Source organism: Phocoena sinus, chromosome 4 (genome assembly GCF_008692025.1).
Source record: "Phocoena sinus isolate mPhoSin1 chromosome 4, mPhoSin1.pri, whole genome shotgun sequence".
Classification (NCBI taxonomy): Eukaryota; Metazoa; Chordata; class Mammalia; order Artiodactyla; family Phocoenidae; genus Phocoena; species Phocoena sinus.
Genome location: NC_045766.1, coordinates 76,895,929 through 76,916,769, shown reverse-complemented (window position 1 = coordinate 76,916,769; position 20,841 = coordinate 76,895,929). Strand labels below are relative to the sequence as shown.

The 20,841-nt window shown below is 41.9% G+C and overlaps 1 protein-coding gene and 1 pseudogene across 4 annotated transcripts in view; both read left to right on the top strand.

Annotated features, from left to right (window-relative positions):
• Window positions 1-5,514: 5,514 nt before the first annotated feature.
• Window positions 5,515-20,841, top strand: part of CASR (calcium sensing receptor) — an 81,501-nt gene continuing 66,174 nt past the window's right edge. The window contains exon 1 of one of the 4 annotated variants that reach the window (XM_032630807.1): window positions 5,515-5,577. The gene's annotated coding sequence lies outside the window, so the exon portion shown is untranslated. Of the gene's footprint in view, window positions 5,590-5,637; window positions 5,918-6,112; window positions 6,237-20,841 lie in introns of those variants that run through there. The other 3 variants (XM_032630808.1, XM_032630805.1, XM_032630806.1) reach the window with 3 other exon arrangements.
• On the top strand, window positions 11,239-11,791 carry LOC116753245 (annotated as a pseudogene).

Genomic DNA, 20,841 nt, shown 5'->3' with positions numbered 1-20,841 from the left:
CTGATTCTAAAGAGGTATATGGAAATGCAAAGGTCCAAGAGTAGCCAAGATGATCTTAAAGAAGAATAAAGTTAGAGAACTTACTATACAGCCACAATAAATAAGACAGTATGGTATTTTGGCAAAAGAATAGATAAATAGACTAACCAGATACAATTGAGAGTTCATAAACAGAACCACACATATATGGGTACTTCAAAGCAACGGTGACACACAGAACAGTAGAGAAAGGTTGATCTTTTCAATAAATGGTGCCAAGTCAACTGGAAATTCATTGGGAAAAAAATGAAAGTTGACCCATACAAAAATCAATTCCAGTAGGATTGCAGATCTTAATGTAAAAGACAAAACAAAAAGGCTTCTAGAAGATAACATTGGAGAATATATTCATGACTTGGTGTAGGCAAAGATTTCTTAAGCAGGACCAAAACACATTAAGCATAAAGGAAAATATAGATAAACTGGACTACATTAAAAATAAAAACTTCTGTTCATGAAAAGGCACTATCAAGAGAGTGAAAAGGCTGTTCACCTGAAACTAACACAATATTGTAAATCAACTATACTTCAATTTAAAAAAAGAGTGAAGGGCTTCCCTGGTGGCGCAGTGGTTGAGAGTCTGCCTGCCAATGCAGGGGACGTGGGTTCGTGTCCCGGTCCGGGAAGATCCCACATGCCACGGAGCGGCTGGGCCCATGAGCCATGGCCGCTGAGCCTGCGCGTCCGGAGCCTGTGCTCCACAATGGGAGAGGCCACAACAGTGAGAGGCCCGCGTACCACAAAAAAAAAAAAAAAAAAAAAAAAAAAAAAAAGAGTGAAAAGGTAAACCACGGAATCGGAAAAGGTATTTTCAATATCAATAATTGACAAAAAACCCCTAAATATAAGCCTAGCATATCAGAAAAAAACATATATTGATAAGGAAAAAGAGAGATAACCCAATTTTTAAAACGAGAAGGGGGAGAGAGACATAAATAGACACTTCATTAAAGAGAATATCTAAATGGTCAATAAACATGAAAAGGCACTCAACTTCACTGGTCATCTGGGAAATGCAAAGTAAAACTACAATGAGACATCACTTTACACACACAAGAGTAATATTTTTTTTTAAAGACTACACCAAGTGTTGGTAAGGAGATAAGTAAGAATTCTCATTTACTACTGGTGGAAATATAAATTAGTATGACCATTCTGGAAAATTCTTTGGCAATATCTTCTAGTGCTAAACATATGCATATCTTTTAACCAAGTAATTCTACTCCTACATATTGCCCAACAGAAATGCAAGCACATGTACACCGAGACATATACATGAATTTCACAGCAGCATTATTAATAATAGCTCAAAACTGAGAGCAATTCAAATGCCCATCAATAGTAAAATGAATCAATAAATTGTGACATGGTCACACATTGGAATAGGACACAGAAATGAAAAAGCAACAAACTACTGCACAGTATGGTTGAATCTCACAAATTATTGGGTGAAAGAAGCTAGACGTAAACGAGTGTTTACTGAATGATTCCATTGGTATAAATATAAATAATCTATGGTATTAGAAGTCAGGCTAGTGGTTACTCTCTGGAGGGTTTAGAGGATGGAAAATGATATACGCGCTGGTCAAACTGTACATGTTTCTAAACATATGTTATACTTAAATGAAATTAGTTAATTAAAACAAAAATGAACAAAAGAGATAGGCCCCATTTGAGTTTTTTAGAGTATCCTGAGCGGGGTTAGAATAAAAAGAGCACTTGGGCTACAAGTGAGAGTGTGAGAAAACCCGACAGTAATGAAACAGGAGACTGGGAACCATGGAGGAAAGACAGCCAACGAGAAATTCACAGTAGCTGGATTCCTTAAGTGTTTTTTAAAGAACAGAGTATTTAATATTCATTTTTAAGTTGTTTTCTGTGCTGTGATTTGCTCTAACCCCTCTATGACCCCATCACACACACACCCCGCAAATTTACTGCTCTCAAACCATCAGTAAACTTTACAACATCTTTAAAACACAGTAAAGCAGGATAAATAAACAGTGATGAAGAGGGGTGAAAGAGAGGCTATGCTCTTAGAGGACAGGAATCCCAAAGGAAGGTCTCTCTGAAAAGGTAACACTTAGAATTGAGAGCAAAAGAAGTTAGGGAGAAGAGTGCTCCAGACTGAGAAAAGTAAATGCAGAGACCCCAAGGCAGGATATGCTGGGCACATCCAAAAACCAATAAAGGAACCAGTGTGTATGGGGCCAAGAAAGATTGTAGGAGATGACGTCATAGAAATAGCGAGGGGCCAGATAATGCTGGTCTCCATGGGGCATGGATTTACTCAGGTTTTACTCTGAGAGAGACAGGAAGCCATTACAGACAAGGTTTTGAGCAGAGAAATTACATATCCAAGTTGTTTCAAATCTATCAATCCAGTTGCTGTGTGAAGAATAGACTATAGAGATATCCGCAAGGGTGGATGCAGGACCAGTTAGAAGGTTTTCTAAGAGTAAGATCAAGCTGGCTTAGAGAAACTGGTAGTGGTGAAGGTGGAGAAAAGAGTTTGATTCTGGATGTATTTGGAAATCAGAGCCAGCAAGACTTGCAGATGGACTAGATATGGAGTGTGAGGGAAAGAAAGGTATCATGAATGCCTCAGGAAAGAACCTCCTAACCCAAAGAGCTGTCTGACAGTTAGATGAGCTTTCCCTTGATGCAGTTATCCGAATGGAAGCAGTTATTCCTTCATGGGGCCTTCTGAATGCTCTTCTCCCTCCAGCTCACCTGCCAAACAAGCTCCTAAGAGGATCTCTGCCCTTTGAGGCAATGGACCTAGGTGACCTCTAAGATAGCTCATGTGCAAAGTATTCTAGAACTTTAAGGCAGTCAGAACGTGGTCTATACATCATCAATTTTAGGCTAAATGGTTGCGAAGTAAATTTCCTAAACCAAAGTAACTTTTTCACTGCTATTTACCTTTTTCCCCACACACATATTTTTATTCCAGTCAGAACGGGTTACAGCGAACAGCAGAAGCAGCTGCTTTTGGGTAAGCAGATACCACAAAAGCCTGGAGCTGGGAGATGCTCATGTGTGGAAGGAAGGAGCAACTCCATCCTCTTGGCCCTTGGGGATGGTTATGAATACAGGCTACTCAAAAGAAAGTGTAATTGGAGAGTAGATAATTGAATTGTAAACAAGCATCCTAACATTTTCAAGTGCTCCATAAATTATACAGTTGGCACAGTGGTGCAGCTATTGCTCAAAGCTCACTTGGAACTCTTCTTTGGGATTTGTCCTCAAAGGAAGTTAATGTAACTTACTCCAAAATCCAGTCTTTGAGGTGGTCAGATCCCTGGGAAGCTCTGCTTTCAAAAATCTCAGATTCTGGTTCGCAGGAACTATAAAGCTTCTAGCCTATCTGGTGTTTGACCTCTCAAGGCATCATTCATGACAAACAGGCATCTAACCTCTGCTTCAACCCCAGAGTGAGGGAAATGTGGTTAACACCCCCAAGGCAGCCCTTTTTCATCTTCCTAGACAGCTCTGATTGTCAGAAAGTTCTCATTCATTTTGCACTGAAACCCACCTCACCATACCTTGCACCCACTGATCATAACAGAGTGTAGGGCAATATTTCCCAAACATCAAACACCTGTGTACCACCTCCACATTTTGTCCTTTTTACCGTATCTAAGTATCACTGGTCCTATTAGGTCCTTAATATCTCCCTTTCAAATTACCCAATTTTCTTAGCCAAGTAATTTTGCCTTAAATGGAAACTACATCACCTTGTAAGTGAAAACCTCACACCAATTACAAATTAACAGCATAAGGAATAATATCAGAAGGAAGAGAAAGTGATGATGTTAAATTCTACTCAGGAACTGTTGCCTGGCAAGAGTGCTGCCCCCGAGGCAGGCTCTCGCTTTGTTAGAACAGGAGATTAGCAAGTGTTGAGAGGTGTAAAGACAAAGCACCACAGAAATGATACTTCTTTCTTAACATTCATAGGTTCAAGAGAATTGAAGAAAGCATAACTTTTTTCACCATGTGATCCACTGTTATTTAACACTGTCTGTGTACCACTCAAAAGCACTGCCTATACTTCTAGTGGGAGATGTACACACTGGGACCCACTGGCAAAGCAGCTTGGCAGTGGTCAACCTGATCAGATTCAGGTCATTGTTCTGCCATTTTCTAGCTGCCCAATCCTATACACCTTAACCAGTTTCTTCATCTTCAAAGTGGAAGTAACAATAGCTCTTCAGAGTGATGTTTTCTTAAAGACATTTGAATATTTTGCTCCAGTTGTAAGTTGATGATTGAAGAGTATAAATTCAGGCTAAGATTGCAGTGTCATTCAGCTCTTGGGCTGAATTAATTCAGCCTTTGGGCACTGACCAGGCTGTGCTGGTAGCCAACTAAAATCTCTAAGATAGTTTGATATGGACTGCTGCTGAGCCAAATCCCCCACCGTGAACTTGTATTGCTGGGCATTTGGGCCTGAGGGAGGACTAGGCATTTATTCTTATTAACTAGATTCTCCCCTTCACTTTAACCTGGTGCTTCAACATTTGTTCAACTCCTTCTCTTACCCTACATTTGAAGAGAAGGAGGTCAGCAGAACTGGGCTAGGATGAGGATGTGTTTGTGATTCTAGATGTATCTGTTCTTCTGGAGTAGGAAAATGGAAACTTTTTGCTGAGTTCCCATTAGGTATCAGGCACTTTTCTCCAATAACTTATTTAATGCTCCAAGAACCCCTTAAGGTAGGTGTTAACCCCATTTTACTGAGAAGAAATCTGCATTTTCACTTGAAGTTAAGCATGGTAACTATGCAATTTCTTACTCTTTTGGCTTAATATTCTTTTGTAAACACTTTATCACATTGCTTCATATTTTCCTTTTTTTTTTTTTTTTGCTTTATAAGTAAACAAATACTCCCTCCTTGTTCTAAAAACATTTTGAGGCACTCCTGCCTTGATGTTTCTCATTTTAACGATTGTATAATATCTCATTCAGTTACCCTACCATAATTTATTTTACCAATTTCCTATTGTTGACAGTTTGATTTTGTTTCTTTGCTTTTTGTGGGTTTTTTTTTTTATTGTTTTCTGTAATAAAAGATCCTGCTACAAACATCTGCACATAAGTATTATTTTGTTCCGGAAATTTCTCCAAGAATGGAATTAATGCATCAAAGAGGATAACAACTTTTGTGGCTCTTTATAGAGACTAGCAAATTGCTCACCCAAAGGAGTATGTGTTATTTGAGGATAAAAAGAAATAACTGGCTGTTTACAAAAGAAATCAATTTTCCACTTATTCATAAAGTATTCGATCCCCTGATAGGTGGCAGGTGCCGTGCCAGGGACTGAGTACAGGGATGAGCAGGGCAGGCCGAGTCGCGGTCTTCAAGGAGAGCACGGTCAGGTCGGGCAGAGGAAACGACACGCAACAGGTGTCTGCCTCTAACCAGGGAGGGCCGAAGCGCCCTTTCGCGCAAGAGAGTGGAAGGAGGGAGCTGTTTGCAAGCACCGAGATCTCGCAACGTAGGCAGCACCTGACCTGAGTCTTGCAGAATGAGTAAGAATTTTGGTACGCGATTTGTATTTATTTTACGGTGAGTTTCTGGCCTTTTATCGGAAAAAAAAGTTTCCCACTCTTAGCACTGAGCACAGAGAACGTTGGAGGAGTCGTAGGCCCCCAACCTCTTAAGCCTCTTTCCATCTCCAAGGAGGAGGAGGAAAGTGGGGGGTCTCTCCAACCTCCGGAGCAGGATCTGGGGTCCGGGACCTCCCAGCGCGGCACCGGAAAGAACAGGAGAGGACGCGAGCGCGGGGCCCGCCGCCCGAGAACCAGACCCGACGCGTGGCCCTCGGCGCCTGGCTCCAGCGGAGTCAGCTCAGCACGACCTGGGAAGCCGGTGAGGGAAACGGAGCTGCCCGGGGTGGAGGGCTGAAGAGCAGCCCGCGAGCGGCTCCGAGGGGAGCTGGACTCGGCAGTCGGGGACCCCGAGGGGGCGGGAGCGGGAGAGGGGCGGAGCTCCGAGGCCGGGGCAGCGGCTGCAGCCCAGAGGGTCTGTGGGGGCTGCTTTGGACATATCCGAGGACGAGCGCCTCTCCGAGAGCGTGACCTTGGCTTCGGGAGCCGACCCCGCGCGCCGTCTTGAGCGCGCCTTGTGGAAACCCACGGCCGACGGGCCAGCGCTGCCCGCGGTGAGGCAGCCCGGGCCGGGGCGCCAGGTAACCTGGACCACCGGCCGCGAGGGCGGTCAGAAAGGGCCCCAGTGGGGGAGGGGCAGTGACGGGGCTGGGGGCCGCGGGCTGGGGGCTAAGCGAAGGGCGCACGCTGGAGCAGCTCAGGCCTCGGAACACTGGGCGTGGGGCGTGGGGGAAGTCAGGGTCCACCTTACCGGACCAAGGGCTCACCGGTCCTCAGAAGGGGCAGTGGGTCGCCCTCGCGGATGAACGGGAGTGCGCACGAAGACGCGGCTTCTGGGTAGCGTCTTGTGCCTCCGCCTTGTTTCTGCCCGTGACACAATCAGAAAGTATTCCCTTTCCATGTGTTAATGAGAGAACGGGCAGTTTTCTAGTGTGTGTGCATGTGGAAGGCTACAGCGTCAGCACCCATCCTTCTGGGCCCTGAGTCCCCGAGCAGGATCCTTGGCCCAAGCCTCCAGCTGCCTTGGGGACCTTGTCTCAGTGACACCAAACTAAGGTGTCAGTCCCAGGGCTTTATCACCAGCCGCTATATTCCTTGGGGAGAAAAAGAAGTACCAGTTTGATGGAATCTTTTATTATTTTTTAATCAATAAATTATAGTTTAAATAGATGATTTTTTAAAAAATCAAATAATGCAAGTTTAACTTCTAGAGATATTCCTATACTTGTATTTGTGTCTATTTATACCTTCCTTGTTTTTTACCCATATCTTTTTCAACTCTACTTCTTCTGTCCCCTCCCTTTGATTCGTTATCTCACCTCCTGCCTAATGAAAGTACCAAAAGAAAATGACGTCACCGCCACTGGCCGCATCCCTTAATCTCCTGGGTTCCTCGCTGGTCCCACCCCTGCTCTCTTCAAAAGTCTTTCACCCGGGTGGCCCTTGGGGTAGGGAGCCCACTCCCGAGAGGACATTTCTTTTACTTGTCTTAACTCTCCCAGAGATTCAAAGAAAGGAGCTTTGGGAAAGAGCCCCTGATGAATTCTGTACTACCTGTTCTTTCTCTTAAACTGGACTTTGCAAATGCAGTTTAAGTAGGGCCTGGTACTGAGGAAAATTAATGAAGGAAATTTCCTAAAGTGTTCTAGATTTCCAGAAATTAACACTTCACTAGTTCCTATTCCTGAAAGCAGAACTTTGCCAGTCACACTTCCCATTTTCTCTGCTGCCTTCACCTAGGACCAGCAAAGTAACAGGAATAGGATTTTTCATCAGTAGGAATCTCATAGGGTGGATGTTTTATATTTGTGAAGGGGCTCAGGGACATACCTTTGTGGTAGACAAGGCGGGAGGGGAAGATATAGAAGAAGGAGTTAGAGGGGATCAGGGGATTAGAAAGAGAGGAGCAGGCCAAGACCCTTAAGAGGAGAAGAATCCTGGAAGCGGGGCCCTGTCATTTAGGAACAACCTCTAGATAATTTGGCTAGCAGACCACACATGCAGCTTACTTCTTGCCATCAACCAACACAATCAGCTACTTTCCAAGACTTTTTCTATGCAAGGCCAAAACATACTGAGAAGTGGGGAAAAAAATCAGCAAATTAACCCACTTTTGTCTATGTGATAAAATAGAAGTGGTTTAAATTATTTTTCCTGAATTAATAGCGTTTTTTAGGAGTTGTGTAGACTGTTTAAAATAACCTAATAGCTACTCCAGTCACTACATTTTCCTTTGCTGTGTTCATTTTTTCATGTTGCATGACCTTGACCTGCATCCCACACAGTTCAGGAAGTTCAGGTTGGTTAGAAGCTGCCACTTCTAAGAGCCTTTTTAAATGAAGGATTGGGAGAGGAGAGGATTGGAAAATAAGGACTGAGCCTTGTGGTAGGGTAGGGGAATAATGAAGAGGGATGCACTGAGTACCAGCTTGAGACTGGTAAGGAATCGGGTATAATTCTTAGAACAAGGCAATAATGAGTAAGTAAGACGTGAAGGACTCATTCATCATTCATTCGTTCATTCAGAATGTTTGCAGAATGCCTGGCTATGTACCAATCACTGGGAGAAAAATGATGAATAAAACCAGGCAAGGTCTCTGATCTCCTGGAGTTTACAGATGCTTTGGGGAGGCCACCATTAGTAAAATAACTGAGTATTGAATATGTAATTACAAACTAAGATAAGCTTTCTTTTTTTTTTTAAGCTTTCCTTCTTTTTTTCATTATTATTTTATTTTATTTATTTATTTTGATTGCGCCAGGTCTTAGTTGCGGCTCACGGCCTGCTTAGTGGCATGCAAACTCTTAGTTGCGGCATGCATGTGGGATCTAGTTCCCTGACCAGGGATCAAGACCCGCATCCCCTGAGTTGGAAGGCAGATTCTCAACCACTGCGCCACCAGAGAAGTCCCTAAGATAAGCTTTCTAAAGGAAAGAAATAAAGGTCTTTGAGGGTGTATACAGACTGTCCTCTGAGATCAGGGAAGGCTTTCTCAAGGAGGTTTCCCTTGAGCTGAGATTCAAGGGTAGGTGGGAATGTTGGGGATATATATGGCTTTGAGGTAGGACCGGAATGTATCAGTTAGGAATTCCATTTGGCTGCCAGTAATCAAGAAGCCAGGTGTACTGTTTGCAATACTGCATATGCACACATGTAGAGTTGGAATTTCTGGAATTTGGGGCAAGGATGCTTTGTTATCACAGCATTGTTTGTACTGCCCTGAGTTGGTCATGGTTTTCCATTATTGTTGTTCTTGCTTCTAAATTAAACGTTTAGGTTAATTTTATTCTTGTCAGTTTATTGCGCACAATAAAATGTGTGCATTGTGGTTCAAATGTGAATCATCCATATTTCCACTGCTAAGGTAGATATGTCCATAACTCCCATACCAAATTTGGCTTGTATGGTGATATCTCATTGTTGTCACTGAATACTTTCCCAGGTGAAAACAGGTGTGGCAGGTCAGCTACAGTGTCTTCTCTCCACCCCTATCCACTGCTCTAGTTTTAGTTACCCTAAAGCTGCATGTACCTCTTCAAAGTTTCATATACAGTCGTTAGGTAAAGAAAAAAATTACCAATTGCATTGACGCTGTAAGTAAAATTAACATAAATCTCACAATATAGTGGCATGGTGAGTTTTGACCAAGCATCATATTTCATGTGCAAATATTTTTATTCGTTCAACAATATTTACAGTGAACTTTCAATATGCCTAGCACTCTGTTAGATACTGTGGGTAAAATGGATTAGTAAGATTCAGTCCCAGCATTTAAGGAATTCACAGAAGTGTAAGAGGAGAGAGTCATACTTATCTATGTAAGGGTAGGAAAGCATTGTGGTTGCTAGAATGGAAGCATAACTAAAGTACAGTGATGCACAAGGAAGGGGAGTGGTCAATTGTACTAGAAAAGGAGAGGAGGGGTCCAGAAAAGGTTCATGGAAGAGTTAATACTTGAGCTGAATCTTGAAAGATGAGACATACCACGAGATAGACAAAGGGGAGAAGGCATTATAGAAGAGGGATCCATGTGCCCAAACAAAGACACGCATGAAACAGAGTGTCAAGGTCGAGGACCTGCAAGTGTCTCAAAGAGCTGAAGCATAAAGAGCAAAGAGGGTCTCATGAAGAGATAAGGCTGGAGTGGCGGGCAGGCCAGGTCACAGAACCTGCATGCCATCACACCGATAGCATTGTGATTAAAGTATGTGCTCTGAGGTCAGACAGTCCCAGGTATGAGTCATGGTTCTGCCATTTTCTAGCTGTGGGGCCTTGGTCAAGTCACTTAGCCTCAATAAGTAATGGTAACGAAGGTTGTATCTCTCTCATAAAGTTGCTGCAAGAACCGAATTAAGTCATGGAGTACCTGGCACTTTATGCACCCACTTGTTGTTGGCTGTTATTTTCATTTTTTATCCTGGGGCAAAGGGAGCCACTGGAGGGTTTTACGTAGAGAAGTGACTTAGTGAGCATTTTTGTTTAGAGCGCTGTCATTCTGGCTGCATGTGGATGCTGGGTTAATGGGGGGTAAGTTTGGAGGAGAGCAACCATTTAAAGAGATTATAACCATTCAGATGATGGTGATGATGGCCTGAACCATGGTGGCCATGGGCATGGAGAAAAGGAGACAAGTGCTTGAGATGTCTGCAAGGTAAATACCACAGAACTCAATTACTCATTAGCTGTGATAAATGGGATCCTGGTCTGTCATCCTTTGGTACTGTCATCCAAGTGTTCTTAGGATAAACAAAAGGAAGCCAGGTGTCAAGCAGAACTGGGGATCAGATATTTAGGAAGTGCTTATATACTGAGGACTCAGTGATTGGTACCCCAAAAAAGCTGCCTTTCTAACTTAGGAGACCCCTTGACAATTTCCATCTCATAACATTAAATAGGATCAGGAAAGTCTAGTTCATCCATAACAAATTTCATTCATTCATTCATCCTCTCTCTCTCTCTCTGTTTCTCTCTCTCTCTCTCATTTCTGGGAGGCTTTTAGCTCAAGGTGGACGAACGTTAGACTTCATCCATTTGCCATTGTCATAATGTGGCACATATAACCCTCACTCATGCCTGGTACTTTTGGTTCAATTCTTGCCTGACACTGGCATGACTGAATTTTTCCTTCTTTTTTCTCAAGTGTCCTCCCACAGTCCAATAACCTCTGGCCAAGGTGCCTTTATTAAAGTCAGTGAGAATGAGAGGATTTAGGTGGTCCCTATTTTATAATACAGTGTAGTCTTGGTAACCGCATTTGTCCATTCATAAGACAGAAGATAATCCAGACATATGGATAGTGTCTGCTGAAAAGTTGCTGGGAGCTTTATGCCTGTATCCCCCAAATGTGGATCCTGGGAAACGCTGATTGAATGTGGTTCTCTTGGATTCAGTTGCTTGAACAACTGTCTAATTACTTGAAGCCACAGAAATGAACAGACCTTAAATTAGGCAGGGCCAATGAGTGAGGTGGCAAAATGTGAAACGAGGGGAAAAAAAGGTCTGTTTCTGCCATGGACAGTCTAGAATTTGATTAAAAGTGGACTTTCCCTTTTCCAATAAGCAGCCTGAGGGGACCTCTAAAAATGGTTCGCTATTCACCTGACCCAGAAAACCCCACAAAACCATGCAAGTCAAGATGTTCAAATCTTCATGTTCACTTTAAGAACACTCTTGAAACTGCCCAGGCCATTAAGGGTATGCATATCCAAAAAGCCACCAAGTATGTGAAGGATGTCACTTCAAAGAGGCAACGTGTGCCATTCCGTCATTACAATGGTGGAGTTGGTAGGTGTGCCCAGGCCAAACAGTGGGGCTGGACGCAGGGTCGGTGACCCAAAAAGAGTGCTGACTTTTTACTGCACATGCTCAAAAATGCAGAGAGTAATGCTGAACTTAAGGGCTTAGATGTAGATTCTCTGGTCGTTGAGCACATCCAGGTGAACAAAGCCGCCAAGATGCGGCACTGGACTTACAGAGATCATGGTTGGATCAACCCATACACAAGCTCTCTCTGCCACATTGAGATGATCCTTACAGAAAAAGAAGTTTGTTCCTAAACCAGAAGAGGACGTTGCACAGAAGAAAAAGATATGCTAGAAGAAACTGAAGAAACAAAAACTTATGGCCTGGGAATAAATGCCACAAAAAATAAATGCAAATAAAAGTAAAAAAAAGTGGACATTCCATCTCTGTGACCTTTGGCAATCTATCTAAGCTCTGTGAGCCTCAGTTTTCACTGGTGGCTATCCCTTTGATAGCTATAAATCTGAGGTAATGTTTCCTCCAAAGGGTAGTTGTCAGGTTGAAATGGACTCTATATGGAAAGTACTTAACGCAGTGCTTGGCATATGGTAGGTAGCTGCTTACCTGGCCCGTATCCTTTGCCCCTGCTTGTCTCTGAGGTTTATCCTTACATGGAAAAAACAGGAAGGATGAAGGTTTCTTAGGTTTAGTAAACTGAATTAATTGGCTTTTATGGATTTCACATCTATGATTGATCACCCCCCTCCCACCCCCCACCCCCCCCCCGCCCCCTGGGAACCAGGTTGGAAACCTGTTTTCCTCCACCCTCAGGGAATGCTTATCAGTGATGAGGGCAAAGGTAATATGATACCTGCAGAGAGGAAGCTAATTTTAGATATTCTTCTTTCAACAAATCTTTCAATACACACAAGCAAAATTACTATCAAATAGAAAAATGGAATTATTTGACTTCTTTCACCCATGTTGCTTTGTTGGTGCAGTTCCTAACATGCATGTTTCTTGTTTAAATTGTTGTTTTTCATGTAGAAAGAAAGAAGCAGGCTCAAAGAGATTGTAATTGTTCCCCGTAATAACTGTGAACTGTTTGTACTTAGGAGAGAAAAAGTTTTGTTTTTCACCTCATAATGGAGGTAGATGGTTGAAAGAATGATCATATCCTCAGAGTCTCTCTAAATGTTCTATAATTTGACATAGTTTAGTTCAACAAGCATCAGTTGAGTTCCAACTGCTTGTCAGGCATTATGTTGGCACCGTTCACTCAGAGACGCCAGCTGTGGTACCCAGATCTCCAGTCTGGTAGCCCTTGCAGAATAGGGTGGCCAGGGAGAGGAGAGTTGCCAGCTGATCTGAAAGAGCTGGTGAGAGGGGAACCCTCAGGCCAAGGTTCTCCACCACAGCTTCAGACCACAAGTCCATCAGATCATGAGCACCTTCAGGTCCGGATCCAGACCTGCTCATCCTTACGTCCACAGGGCACCTTCTGTGCTAAGTGATCAGGAGAAGAAGGGAGTGAGGAGGCCAAGTGACCTTTTCTTTCTGCACTCTTAAAAATGAAAATATTCCAAATAAAGTATGGCTCTGTGCCATTGTCAGCCAATTTTCAGCCTCATCTTAGGAGAGGCAGTGCAGTACATTGGTTAAAAGTCTGGGCTCTGTAGTTAGATTACCTGGGCTTATGTCCCATCTCTACAGCTTATCAGTTGTGTGACCTTGGGCAAGTTGTTCAATCACTCTAGGCCCTACTTTCCTTATCTATAAACTGGGGTTATTAATATTATCTACCTCATTGATTGTTAAAGGACTCATTGAGCTAATACACATCGTTCAAGGTCCTCAGGCACAGACAGCATGTCTTATTTAACACTGAAACCCCAGAATCCAGCATAGTGCCTGGTACGTTGGAGGAGCATACAGAATGAACAAGTCTAATACACAGGCTGGTATAGCAGTAAGTGACTGACAAAGCACTCATAAGGGATATGGGCAGGCTAGGTGTCGTCTTTTACAAATGAGGAAACCAGCAAACTGAAAGGTAGAGTGACTTGCAAGAGAAACACAGCTATAAATGATATAAATGACAGACCTGGTTAATGCTCCTGACTCTGTCTCTAGCCCTCTGCTCTTCCCACTCTCTGACTCTCGATCCTATACAGGTTTTGTGAATATCCACCTGAAAAAAATGAACACACATAACTTGTTTAGCTCTCTGAAAAAAATGAATCTTACTGTAAATATCCTCAAATAGTAACTTCAAGTTAAAACTTGAAGTTTGGAAAGTTTCTATTTTGGGGTGTGGGGAGGAAAGCAGGGGATATTTTTTGTGAGAATGCAGAAGTTCTTTCAAAGTGAGAAAGTAACAGAGAATCATAAAGGATAATTTTGATAGATTGTATTACATAAACATTTAAAACGTTTAAAATACTTATGTGTAAAAAGTCATAATTAAATTAAAAGGGAAATAAACTAAAAAATATTGCAGCAAGTATGCCAGATGGTTAAAAGTTTCAATATCTAAAGAGCTCATAGAATTTAAAACCATGGCTTCAAAAAATTGGGCAAAGGCTATAACACTTTTCAAATGAGGAAAAGCACATGGTTGGTGAACATATACAAACATTTTGACTCGACAAAAGAAGTAAGAATTTTTAGAATGATATACCAGTTTGTTGATCAAGAATACTAAGACTTTAAAGATAATGAAGGTGGAGTAAGGAAATGGCTACCCTCTTAACATATTGTCTGGAAAACAATTGCCTTAAAATTGTTGATCACCCTTGACCAAGGATTTCAATTTCTGGAACTCTATCCTAAAGAAATCATCAGAAATATGGTTAAAAACTTATACCCAAATATGGTCTTCACAGTATTTATTAATGAACCTGAAACACTAGAAACAACCACTGTGCCCAATAGTCAGGGGATGGCTAAGTCATTTATGGTGGGGGTGAAGCAGCACAGACTAGCAGCTAGAAGCATGGATCTGGAGTCTCACCGCCTCGCTTCAAATCCTGGCTCTGCCAGTTATTAGCCCTTTAAGCTTAGACACCTCTCCACGTCTCACTTTCCTCATCTATACACTGGGGATGACCAGAGTACCTATCACAATAGGGTAGTTTTGTGAATTAAATGAATTGATATAGGTTTACAATTCTAAAATCCTCAAAGCTTTAAAAACGTAAAGGTTTTTCAGAACTTTATTATCAGGAGAACATGATTGAATAACATAAACTAACATAACTTTATCCCACTTACTGTGACTATTTTCTACTATTATAATTGAGATTGAATCTTAACTGTTTTTCATAGTTTCACTTTCCTTGTAGAATCTCTAAGCTTCTCTTTATACATTAATAACCCTCTTGCACATGTGAAAAGATTAATTTTGAGGGCAAAGCTAACTGGAATCAGGTATATCTACTTTGAGCTAATTTCTTGGCCAAGAAACTTTTCCACATCCTCCAGTCCAGGGCTTTCATACTTTAAGATGGGGATATTATTAACATGCAGATTGCTGAGCTCTACCCCCAGAAATTCTGATTAAGTAGGTCTGGAGAGAAGTCGCCGTTGTTACAGCTCCCAAGGTGATGCTGGTGATGCTGATCCATGGACTACACATTACGTAGCCCTGCTGTAATCCACGCTTTAATTTTTTTTATATACTAAAAGAATAAAGATTTTTATTAAGCATTGTAAGTTGCATTCAGTAGCCTTCAGACACACCACACCACAACCCATCTACAATCGGTCAAACCCAACAGCAGTTCATTCCTGCACAATCCATGAGTTAGGGCAAAACTCCCTTCAACTTACAGTAAGATCCTATTCAGGTCTTGTCACGCCTTAATTTTTTTTATTATTAATTAATTAATTTTTTAACATCTTGATTGAAATATAATTGCTTTACATTGGTGTGTTAGTTTCTGCTTTATAACAAAGTGAATCAGATATACATATACATATATCCCCATATCTCCTCCCTCTTGCATCTCCCTCCCACCCTCCCTGTCCCACCCCTCTAGGTGGTCACAAAGCACTGAGCTGATCTCCCTGTGCTATGTGGCTGCTTTCCACTAGCTATCTGTTTTACATTTATGCCTTAATTTTTAACACCCCTTATGTTGTCCCTTTTTTTGGCGGTACGCGGGCCTCTCACTGCTGTGGCCTCTCCCGTTGCAGAGCACAGGCTTTGGAGGCGCAGGCTCAGCGGCCATGGCTCATGGGCCCAGCCGCCCCGCAGCATGTGGGATATCCCGGACCGGGGCATGAACCCATGTCCCCTGCATCAGCAGGCGGACTCTCAACCACTGCGCCACCAGGGAAGCCCTGTCCCTTTTTAATGTGAACATTTTCATTTCTGGAAATCTTCAACTTGCTTTTTATATTCTCATTCTCCTGTCCTCTTATTTCTATGCTGTGCTTTTATGTCCAGGAGTAGTAACATAATAAACTTATCTATCCCTTTCCAAAGCACTTGTCATGTACCAGTAACTGTGTTAGTGCTCTATTCATATCATTTTTTTCACCCTTTCAACAACCCTGAAAAGAGGGCATTATTATCCTAGTTTTAGAGGTGAGAAAACTGAAGTACTAGGACTCCCAGTAAGTGGGAAGAACAATTTACTTTCCATTTTACTGCCCTACCTCTTTCACACAGTGGTACATGTCACCAAGTCTCCAGTGACATGCCTTCTCAGTCCTGTCCCAGCTGCTCAGCTCCCCAGTATGGAACACCCCTCACCTCAGAATCTGTCCAGATCCCATCCAGGCCTTCTATGCCAGGAAGCTTTCCTAGCTTTCCTGCCCATAGCCCACACCCCTCTGCATCTTTTGTTATAATCTGGCCATTTATCATATGTGCTTGCATTTTCATACCAAGGGATTTTTGTCTTCCTAACTGGACTTGGAACTCCTCAAAGGAAGGGCCCATCCCTTGCATCTCTCAGTCACCCTTGGAATAGCCATGGTGGGGACTGATTGCCTCCGTTATCCCCCTTTCTACTCTTCTCCTTTCCTATCCCCTAAGTCTCTACCTTGTCCTTTCCTAATTTGGTAAAATCAAGCCACATCAATGAGAAGGTGAAAAATAGGCCAGGCTGAGCCCTTCTTAATCCCCTTCCCTGCAGTGCAGTTGTGGGTGGTTTGCTGGTGTTTGCCCTGTTGTTCCACAGTATCACGAGAAGGAAGGTTTCCATGCGGCCGTGCACTGGGCAGCAAAGTAGCTGCAGTGCCCTTTAACCCTTGGCTCTTCTTGAGGGTTTCCAGACACCCCTCCCCTCCTTTCATATTTCCTCAAATCCCATTTCCTTTGTTTTACTTCTCAGTAAAACAAGAGTTTCGGGCTTTCCTGGTGGCGCAGTGGTTGAGAGTCCGCCTGCCGATGCAGGGGACATGGGTTCGTGCCCCGGTCAGGGAGGATCCCACATGCCGCGGAGCGCCTGGGCCCGTGAGCCATGACCGCTGAGCCTGCGCGTCCGGAGCCTGTGCTCCACAACGGGAGAGGCCACAACGGTGAGAGGTCCGCGTACCACAAAAAAAAACGAAAACAAGAGTTTCACTCTCCATCCTTGTCTTCATTCAAGTATCTGTCAAGAAGTTCTCACTTGCCCACTCCTAATTTGTACATCTTTGGAGTTACTTCCCCCATAATGAAACCTCCTAGGGCCAGTACAGTGGGACACATTCACCTGGTCTGTACACTTTGGTTCTTTTCTCCTTTCTCCTCCCCTCCCCTTTCCCCTCCTCTTCCTCCTCTTCTCCCTCCCTTCATTTCTCCCTTCCTCCTTCTGAGGTCATCATTCCTGATATTGCTTGGTTGGTATTATCAACCCACTCTGATAGCTTACACATCTCAGGCCTTGTAAGCTTCCTTTTGTAATTTTCCCAAAACTTGTAAGGGGTCTTCAGAGCAACTGGGCCTCGAAGCAAAAGGGTGAGATTTCTGTGTTGCTTTCATTTCCTCCCTGTCCATTAGATGAAAGTATTGGTTGTGTCGGCCTCGTGGAGCTACACTGCTAAACTGACACCTGCACTAGTAGATGATTTTAGATTCAATTAGTTTTCTCATTCAGATGGCTTTTTGTGACCCATGGTTATAAGCCAGCTCCGTAGTGATCCTGATACTCTCCTTCAGTGTCTCCGGGGCCTCAATTCCTTCCCCTTGGGACCTCATTCCATTTTCTTGGATGCTTTCAGAGTGAAACCCTAGGAAAAAAAGTCTTTCTGAGGACTGCCCTTTACTGTTTCTTTAGTGTTTCCAATGTATTAGGCATGGTGCTAAGCATTTTTTTTTTTTTTTTTTTTTTTTGCGGTACGCGGGCCTCTCACTGTTGCGGCCTCTCCCGTTGCGGAGCACAGGCTTCGGACGCGCAGGCTCAGCAGCCATGGCTCACGGGCCTAGCCGCTCCAGGGCATGTGGGATCTTCCCGGACCGGGGCACGAACAAGCATTTTTATACCTTGTTTTGTTTAATCCTGTCAAAAACTTTAGTTAGGTATTATCCCAATATGATGGGGAAACTGAGGTTTAGGAGGTTGACTTGCGTGAGGTCTTGTGGCCAGTAAGTGGAACAGGCTAGATACAAACCTATGTCACATAATTCCAAAGCTCATAGTCAAAATTTAGTTTCTGGGAGCTTTCTTCTATCCTTCAAAAAATATAATGATTTTGCCAAAAGCTCTCACATACATCACTGTGACAGTATAAATGGGTACACCCTTTCTGGAGGGCAATTTGGCCACACATATTAAAAGCTTTAAAAATGTTCTTATTCTTTAATCTAACAATTTCCATGCCTGAATTTATGCTAAGGAAATAATCATTAGTATGTGTAAAGACTTAACCCTAAGGAAGTTCAGGGCAGCAATATTCATAATATGAAAAATTTGAAACAGGCTCCATGTCCAACAGAAAGGAATTGGCTAAATTAAGTATGATACATAGAAACACTGAAATACCAAGCAGTCATTATAAATTATTTGGAAAAAAGAATATTTGGTGGCATAGAAGTGTGTTCATGATATAATAAATAACATACTATAGGATTTCAGATATGTAGCATACATAAAAACTGTGAAGAGTCATGAGATAAAGGGGATAGAATTAAGACTGATTTTTATTTTCTTCTGGAGAAGAAAATCTCCAGATTTTCATATGTAATATGAAAACCTTTTTTCATACGTAATAATTACTTTTTTAATTGACATTGAGGGTTTTTATAATTTTGTATTTATTTATTTACTTTTTAATTGGAAAATGTTGTTTGAACATGCAGTCTTTGTTCACATTTACTAATGCTCCCATTTTATATTTATAATTTCCCCCACAAACAAGCATTTCTCCAGACACTGAGTTTATCTTTGCTGTTTCTTTTATTTATTTTTTTTTAGTGTAGGTTTTCGTTCGTTTTTTTCTCATTAGCCCAGTGTGCTTTGGTGTCCTGACCACGTCGCCTCCCAATTGCCTGTGCCATTGACTCACACTGATCTCCTGCACTCATCACACTGCCTCTCCTTTTAGGACTCAAGACGTCTTTGCAAAGTGCCCTCATTCTTGCCTCAGCTTTTCTTTCTGCTCTCACCACTCTCACCATCTGTCTGCTGCTTGCTTCATCAACCCCTTTGTATTCCTCTTTTCTCTTTCTGTCGGGCCCACCTGTCTGTCTCGTATCTATTTACAGTAAGTTCCCTACATACGAACCTTCAAGTTGCAAACTTTCAAAGATGTGAACGTGTGTTCCATCAACGTCAGGTGTGAGTGAAATTGCAGCTTGCCCTCGGTCCCCTATTGCTGACGACCCTTCAGCTCTACCATCTCCCACCTCCTCTCCCTCCTCCAGTCAGTAACTCTTCTTGCCTGTTCACTCCATGCCAGCCCCTGGATGCCAGCTGTTGTGCTGTACTACTGTACTTTTCAAGGTACTGTACTGTGAGATTAAAAATGATTTCTTTATGTTTTGTGTTTGCTTTTTATGTATTATTTGTGTGAAAATTTATGTATTATTTATGTATTATTTGTGTGAATAGCTGATTGTGTTAGTTGGGTACCTAGGCTAACTTGGTTGGACTTAAACGAATAGCTCTCAGAATGGAACTCGTTCATGGTTAGGGGACTTATTGTATATTCTCCATTTAGCTGGTAATCCTTGGTCTGATCATTTCAGCCTTTGATCTGGGCCTTCCCTGAAGCGTTGTTTCAGGTATTTTAAAACCAAGTTCCAACAACAAAAAGAATGAATTCAATTCTTTAATGGAAAAAAAAAGTCCCACCACACCCTGTCCTGAGAGGGGTGTGGAGTTTTCTGACTCGTGCCTTTTTCTTTAGGACCTAATCAGTTGTAGAAGGAACAGTTTAACCTCAGAAAAATAAAATACTAAAACAAAACATTAATTAGCATTTCCTCTATAAGATATATATATATATATTATCCCTGACTAACCAAAACAAGAGTTTGTGACAGAGCATTAATTTCCACCCCTGGGAATGAATCCTAAGAAGATCTCTGGCAAGTGTTAAAGAAGTATTTGAAACTAGGTTAATTGAAATATTGTTTGTAATAGTAAAAAAATAAGAAATATCTTAAATGCCCAGCAGTAGATGATTGGCTATGTACATTTGGACTCGTATATACTACTATAAAGTCATTGAATATGATTATTCTGTATTTATAGCAATAAATAAACTGGGTTGCAGACTGGAATGTATAAGAGGATCCCATTTCTGTAAAGTTATATATGTACGTCTGTATAGAGTCAGCAAAAGGAAGTCTCTTGATGATGAACTTTTTGGATGATTTTTAATTTTCTGTTTCTTTTGATTTCTTCTTTATACTTTTCTACATCGCTTGCATATTTTACAGTTAGCAAATTTTGTTTTTAAGCAAAGAAAAATCTTAGTTTTTTTCTTAGTAAATTACATAAATAACTTCAATTTTTGATTGTTTATTTTATATTTTCCTACTGTTTACAATGAAAACATCAAACATCCTTTGCCTGGCTTCTTATTATGAAATCTGTCATTCATATCAGAGATAAGTTATATTACAGTTTAAAGAATAATCATAAAATGGTTACCTGTGTACTTATAATTCAGCTTAAGAAAATTCATTCTTTGGAGCCCGTATGTGCCTCTAGTCAAGTCCTACTCCTTTTTCCAAAGAGGTAACGACTCCCAAATTTGTATTTCACATTCCCTTGCCTTATAGTTTTATGAGATACATATGTTCAGTTCATTATGCTACAACTTGGTGTTACTGTAATGCCCATTGATTCATATGCAATAAGTAAATAAGGGAATTGTGTCAATATACACAGGAGTCACATTGCTTATACAGTATTTTTACCCACATGTAAATGTGCATCACCAAGGAGCAGCAGCTGACACAGAGTACACTGACACAGCTGAATGCAGCAAGCTGTGAATCTCTG